Below are 7609 nucleotides of genomic sequence, written 5' to 3'. Positions count from 1 at the left end.
AGCAAGTCGTGTACACAGTAATGACAGTCATAACCAGTGGTGTAGTCTAGTTTTTCTACGGGTATACTCCAACCTCATAAACCAAAGCCAGGTCAGGTTCTCATATATGTGCGCGTGCACACACACACACACACACACACCACACACACACACACACACACACACACACACACACACACACACACACACACACACACACACACACACACACACACACACACACACACACACACACACAGCAGCAGCTCCTTTATTTCAAACTACCCAATAGATACTTATAGACATTATAGCGGTCAGCAGCTCCTCTCCTGCCATCAGGGTTAGAGCTGATGTTTTCCTCTTCATTCAGGTAGAGCTTGATGTTTCCTCTTCATCAGGTAGACCTGATGTTTCCTCTCCATCAGGTTTAGACCCTGATGTTTCCTCTCCAATCAGGTAGAAGCTGATGTTTCCCTCTCCATCAGGTAAGAGCGTGATGTTTTCCTCTCCATCAGGTAGAGCCTGATGTTTCCTCTTCATCAGGTAGAGCTGATGTTTCCTCTCCATCAGGTAGAGCTGATGTTTCCTCTCCATCAGGTAGAGCTGATGTTTCCTCTCCATCAGGTAGAGCTGATGTTTCCTCTTCATCAGGTAGAGCTGATGTTTCCTCTTCATCAGGTAGAGCTGATGTTTCCTCTTCATCAGGTAGACCTGATGTTTCCTCTTCATCAGGCTCCCTTTCCTAAACGTTAACCTTAGCTCCAGCTGTAGTGTTCCCTAAAGTGGCAGTATTCACAGGACAAGCAACAGACTTATTAAAACACTGAAATAGTTTCATTTAGCTTTGCTTTCTTTTTCTTATTTTTCTCCACTGACTGATGTGGGTCATTAGAAGTTCTAGACTCATGTCCCTCTTCTTCTAAGCCAGGGGTATTCAGCTAAAATTCAGAGAGATCCAGTCAGCAAAGGTCCAGAACATCACAATGTCTAACTTGAGTTACTGTGATATATGCTGATGTAACCTGGTAGTTTTATTAGAGTCTGCCTGTAATCAAAAACTGACCGTCAAATAAATTCAGTACGGTTCAAAAACATTTGACATTTATTAATAAATAACTTATATGTAACTGTATATCTTAAATAAACTGCAGAACTTAAAAAAGCATGACTGAACAACCTGAATCGACTTCTATACATCTTTAACAATAATTAAATCTCATAAATGTAAACATTTGAACACTTTACATTTTTGTCTGTCTCATATCACTCCCTAATATCTCTGCAGCTTAATGGGAGAACTGAGCTGCTGCTTGTTTGAGCCGTTCTCAAAACATATTTTGATTATGTTCATAGTTGAGAAGCTGCCTTACAGCTTGTTTGCTGAGCCAACATGGTCAGCATGTGACCACAGTCTGTCCTCTCGAGATGTATAAGGCACAAAAGATACGACTCTCAGAGTCGATGCTTTGTAGTGAATCTGAAGAGCCAACACCCAACTTATTCAATGGAGTATGGAGTTTAACACTGTCCTCACAGAAAACATGTTACTGGATCCTAGATTAAAGAAGCTTTGCCTTCAGTGACAACAGAGCTGTTGATGAGACACTTCAGAGAATATGAGCAGCAGCCTGACACCTCCACCATTAGAGGACCAAGTGGAGGAGGACCTCAAACTTCTGCTGTGTGGAGCCTCTTTGATGGAAGAGCTACAGGAGATGATTCAGGAGAAATCCTACAGCTGATGTGGTAATGGAGGATCATATCTAGAGGAAGCCCTCATCCAACCAGCAGACGACCCACTGAGCTGGAGCAGGACAAGGCCTCAGTCTGCCCCACCTGGTGAAGGTGATGGAGGAGAGACAACTTCTTCCATCTGAGAGAATCTTCTCAAAAACACGGCAGATATTCACTGAAAGAAGAAATGTATCAGCCCATCCAAGCTCAGCCATCTGATTTTTCTGAATGTCAGCCTGCTCTGAGGACATTTATACTGTTTGAATACTGAGTCTGGTTCTGGTTCTGTGGGTTCATGTGCAGAGTTTTGTTCATTTATTTTTGTGCAAAAAATTTTGATTGAAATATTAAACAGAAGCAAGAATACCTGTTTTTGTAACAGAGCAAATGTACAAAATGAGTCAATTATAAGGCTTCTCATAAAAACACTGAATGATAAAGAGTTTGTCAAAACACAAATGATTCATATTTGCCAGGTTAAGCAAAAACATGAGGCTACAAAGAATAATAAATTAGGAGCCATTTGGGAGCCGAAAGAACCGGCTTTTCTTTGGAAGCAGTGCCAAAAGCTCTCTAAAAAAAAGAGCCGAACTTGCATCACTACTGTCCTCTTTGTCGTTCATCTCTCAGCTGCTTTTTGAAGGCAGAGCTGCGATGCGATTCAGCGACGTCATTGGCTGAGTAGCATCACGTGGGATGCCTGAACTCCTACATAATTGGTGATGTATAGAAGTTGATTCAGGTTGTTCAGTCATGCTTTTTAAGTTCTGCAGTTTATTTTAAGATATACTGTTATATATAAGTTATTTAATAATAAATGTCTAAATGTTTTGAACCGTACTGAATTTATTTGACGGTCAGTTTTTGATAACAGGCAGACTCTAATAAAACTACCAGGTTACATCAGCATATATCACAGTAACTCAAGTTAGACATTATGATGTTCTGGACCTTTGCTGACTGGACCTCTCTGAATTTTAGCTGAATACCCCTGGCTTAGCAGAAGAGGGACATGAGTCTACAACTGTCAGGGTCCTCTCCTCATTCCCTCCCCACCTGGCATCCCAAACAAAACCCCTCCCTTATCCTTTTCCTCCCTGTCTTGCCTCCTGTCTCCCATCCATTCCTTTTCCTCTGCTTTCCCTCACAGCACTGCACCTGAGTGGAGTTCGGCTTCACAGCCGTCTCCACTCAGGTAATCAACCTCCTCCACGAGTCCCGGGCAGCTGGAAGAAATCATCCTGATTACTCACCAAGCAATAAGTACCGGCTCAACACTCCACACCCTGCCAGATTGTTGAAATAGACTGCTGTCAGTTCACTCTCTAGCCTCCAGAAAGTTTGTTGAAAATTTGACGTTTTTCTAGCTTATCTCTCTCCTGCCTTCTTCCAGACCCAGCTGCCCGGGAACTTACCCACCCGAAACCCTCACCTGAACCCCCCAACCCATTCGCCACCAGTCTCCTCCCCACTCGGATCCCCCATTCCGCCCGGACCCCCTCCTGGAACCCCCGACCCATTTCCTTCCCGGCCGCTGGAGCTGCAGCAGTCAACCGGCTGCTCCCTGCCTCCCGGAGCTCCTCCCGGAACATCACCTGCGAGACGCCGTCTCTGCCCGGCCAGTCCAACACCTCGGCCCCCCGGATCGTCAGAGTGCTACGTCTCGTTCCCTCCGAACCCCTCCTCCTCCATCGAACTCTGAGCCCTTTGACGTCTGGCCGCCAGGGATCCCCCACAGCCATCTGCGACGCTCCGGTCCCGCCCGGACCTTGGACAACCGCCGATCCCCGTCCCCAGACCCACCCGGCCACATCCTCCCTCCACCAGCATCCCTGTTCCTGCATCCCGGTCTCTGCACTCCAGCCATATCCACCCCTGTACAATAAAACCCTTTTTCAACTTCTCCGGTTCTGGTATAGTGGCTCTCGGCTCGGGTCTGCCTAGCTAACACGTGACAACATCTTTTAATGACCCAACATCAGTCAGTGGAGAAAAAGAAAGCAAAGCTAAATGAAACTATTTCAGTGTTTTAATAAGCCTGTTGCTTGTCCTGTGAATACTGCCGCTTTAGGGAACACTACAGCTGGAGCTAAGGTTAACGTTTAGGAAAGGGAGCCTGATGACGAGGAAACATCAGCTCTACCTGATGAAGAGGAAACATCAGGTCTACCTGATGAAGAGGAAACATCAGGTCTACCTGATGGCAGGAGGAGGAGCTGCTGACGCTATAATGTCTATAAGTATCTAATTGGTAGTTTGAAATAAAGGAGCTGCTGTGTGTGTGTGTGTGTGTGTGTGTGTGTGTGTGTGTGTGTGTGTGTGTGTGTGTGTGTGTGTGTGTGTGTGTGTGTGGACGTGTGTGTGTGGACGTGTGAGTGCACGCGCACATATATGAGAACCTGACCTGGCTTTGGTTTATGAGGTTGGAGTATACCCACTAGAAAAACTAGACTACACCACTGGTTATGACTGTCATTACTGTGTACACGACTTGCTTTGATTTAGAGTTAGGGGAAGTGCAGTGGGGGCAGGCAATACAATGAAAGTCAGTCTGTCTATGCCTGCCAGCGCAGGAGCTTTATTGTGATGGGCAGGAGCTTTATTGTGCACCGGTGGGCTCTGAAACCCCGCCCACCAATGAAACGAAATATGGAGTCGTATTTTCATTTTGGGGGTGAAAACGAAAAAACGAAAAAACCAACCGTTTCCTCTTTTTTTGTTTTTTGTTCAAAACGAAAAAACGAAAAAACGGCTTGATTTTTTGTTTCTGCTTGTGTCTTTTACAGCCGGGAATCAAACGGATAAAACGTACCTTGTCCTGACAGGTTGTGAATGTTAGAGTATACATGTTTGTTGGTTTTTGAATTTTATTTCTTGATTTCTATTCTGGACAAGGTACTTTAATATGAACAAACAATTTATTTGCAGCTAATGTGGGATAAATGAGCACATAGAATGTGTGGTATGGAGAGTGAGGATGAATCATTCTGCAAAATTTGAAGGATTTTCATTTAAATTTTGGTCAAGCAACATATACAGGAAATATAATAAAATACAAGGAGCTAAGTCACGTGATGGAATTATTTTTTTTTTAAATTGTGATGCTACAGCATTTCTACAGTTGCACTTTCTGCACTGTCACAACACTCCTGTGACGTATGTTCGACTGAGATAACCCCTCTCAACCTTTGTTTAAAATAGAATAGAATAGAATAGAATAGAATAGAATAGAATAGAAAAGCTTTATTGTCATCATACATGGGCGCATGATAAAAATATAAATAGCTGCCACTGGACGGTGCATTGATATATTAAACAACAAAAATCAAATATACATATTAAAGTAGGTGACAGTAAGAATTACAACATATGCAAAAGAGGCAAGATACAGTGTGGACGGTAAATGAAATCAAATAAAACCACTCAAATAGAACAAATATGGGAAGGAGATTGCACGTAAGCAGCATTAGCATCATTAAAAGTGACCTTGTGTGTTATTGTTTTGAGTTCAGAAGTCTGATGGACCATGGTAAAAAGCTGTTTCTTTGTCCTGCATGTTAAGGATCTGAGTTTCTTCCCTGACAGCAGCAGGCTCAACAGTTGCTGGCCAGGGTGGGTGCTGTCTGTCCAGATCTTTTTTACTCTACTGATGCTACAGGAGGTCACCATGTTCTGACAGAATTCAGGGGGAGAATAGAAATCAAGAAATAAAATTCAAAAACCAACAAACATGTATACTCTAACATTCACAACCTGTCATCTGCATTTGGCCACGTTTCCATCCATTACATCTGATGTCGTCTCTGAGATGCATTGTGGCTAGAACCTTTATGAGTGTCTCCTTTTTATGGTTTCTGATGAGGCCAAACACAGATCACCTGAATCGGGTTTCAGCTGACAACTACACTCAGCTGTCTGTAATTACCTAATCTTTTCATTTATTTTAATTTTCAATATTTTGAAATGATTTTCAATAGATTTCAGTGTGGCTGCAGCAGAAATCCCCCATGCCCACCCCCCCATCATTCTGTTTTGACTGTGGTTTGAACACTGTGTGTTAGCATTTGAAAAATGTGCTGTAAAAGTCCAGTGTTTTGCAGGGGATGAACTAGAAACTGAGAAAAGAGTTCATGAATTTTGGTGACTGTTGTCACTGAATGCGTTTTGTGTGAAAGCAATGGAAAGTGATTCACAGTTCGGTCCACATGGACTTCTGTTTTGCAGACTGTGTTAACAGTTTTGAACATGTGACTTCAGTTTCGGCCAATGCGTGTTAGCAATCCTAAAAAACTCTAAAGCAGGCACATAAACAAGTTACACTGATATTTACAGTTTCTGCACAGCCAGTTTCAACCGGCTGCTTGCAGGATCAACGTGTTATATTTTCATGGTCAAAGTTTCTATCATGGAAATTTACTGGGTACATTGGATTATATGAGTTCAAAGTCACACAGTTATACAATAGTTTGAAATCATAAAGAGCATTTGATCATAAAATAATTTTATGGCAGACTGATTTTAAATATTAACTTTTTTAACCTTTCTCCCCCCCCCCCCCCCCCCCCCCCCCCCCCCCCATAAAATGTTGATAACACAAAACTGTGTGGGTTTGCTCCCATTTAATGAGGCCTTTGAATATAAGCAGCAGTTCTGCAACTGTCACTGCAGTTTGGTTCACAAGTTAAATCTATATTTAGGCTTGTAGTAGTGACATGTGCTTATTTCTAATTTTATTTCATTCACAGTAGCGCAATTATTGGACTTTTTTGTTTATTAACAAAAGAGAAACTCAGAGCACCAGTGTGGTAAGTATGACATGGTGGTTGCTTTACTTTATGCTATGGCATTATACACTGTATCATTTTCTTTTTTTCACTTTGCCTTTATTTGCTCACGTTGCCCACATCCTCGCATGCCACTGCTTGAGTACGGGCTTTTACATGACACTTTACAGTAACCAAGACATTCCAGCTAATTTAGAAAGTTTGGTGCTGTGTTGGATCCCATTGCTCATCATAAGAAGCTGGAGGAGAAAACAGACTGTCAGGGCCTTTGAAAGAATGAATCAACATTAAATAATATGAACAAACAATTTATTTGCAGCTAATGTGGGATAAATGAGCACATAGAATGTGTGGTATGGAGAGTGAGGATGAATCATTCTGCAAAATTTGAAGGATTTTCATTTAAATTTTGGTCAAGCAACATATACAGGAAATATAATAAAATACAAGGAGCTAAGTCACGTGATGGAATTATTTTTTTTTTAAATTGTGATGCTACAGCATTTCTACAGTTGCACTTTCTGCACTGTCACAACACTCCTGTGACGTATGTTCGACTGAGATAACCCCTCTCAACCTTTGTTTAAAATAGAATAGAATAGAATAGAATAGAATAGAATAGAATAGAAAAGCTTTATTGTCATCATACATGGGCGCATGATAAAAATATAAATAGCTGCCACTGGACGGTGCATTGATATATTAAACAACAAAAATCAAATATACATATTAAAGTAGGTGACAGTAAGAATTACAACATATGCAAAAGAGGCAAGATACAGTGTGGACGGTAAATGAAATCAAATAAAACCACTCAAATAGAACAAATATGGGAAGGAGATTGCACGTAAGCAGCATTAGCATCATTAAAAGTGACCTTGTGTGTTATTGTTTTGAGTTCAGAAGTCTGATGGACCATGGTAAAAAGCTGTTTCTTTGTCCTGCATGTTAAGGATCTGAGTTTCTTCCCTGACAGCAGCAGGCTCAACAGTTGCTGGCCAGGGTGGGTGCTGTCTGTCCAGATCTTTTTTACTCTACTGATGCTACAGGAGGTCACCATGTTCTGACAGAATTCAGGGGGAGAATAGAAATCAAGAAATAAAATTCAAAAA

The 7609-nt window shown here is 41.9% G+C and overlaps 1 long non-coding RNA gene across 1 annotated transcript; it reads left to right on the top strand.

Annotated features, from left to right (window-relative positions):
- Positions 1-2795: 2795 nt before the first annotated feature.
- Positions 2796-3616, top strand: LOC127531089 (uncharacterized). Its single transcript, XR_007937983.1, has 2 exons — positions 2796-3025; positions 3107-3616. It is a non-coding gene; the product is annotated as an uncharacterized LOC127531089 (long non-coding RNA).
- Positions 3617-7609: the final 3993 nt, after the last annotated feature.

This window comes from Acanthochromis polyacanthus, chromosome 19, assembly GCF_021347895.1.
Source record: "Acanthochromis polyacanthus isolate Apoly-LR-REF ecotype Palm Island chromosome 19, KAUST_Apoly_ChrSc, whole genome shotgun sequence".
In the NCBI taxonomy this organism is placed as follows: Eukaryota; Metazoa; Chordata; class Actinopteri; family Pomacentridae; genus Acanthochromis; species Acanthochromis polyacanthus.
This window is presented reverse-complemented; position numbering and strand designations above follow the sequence as displayed.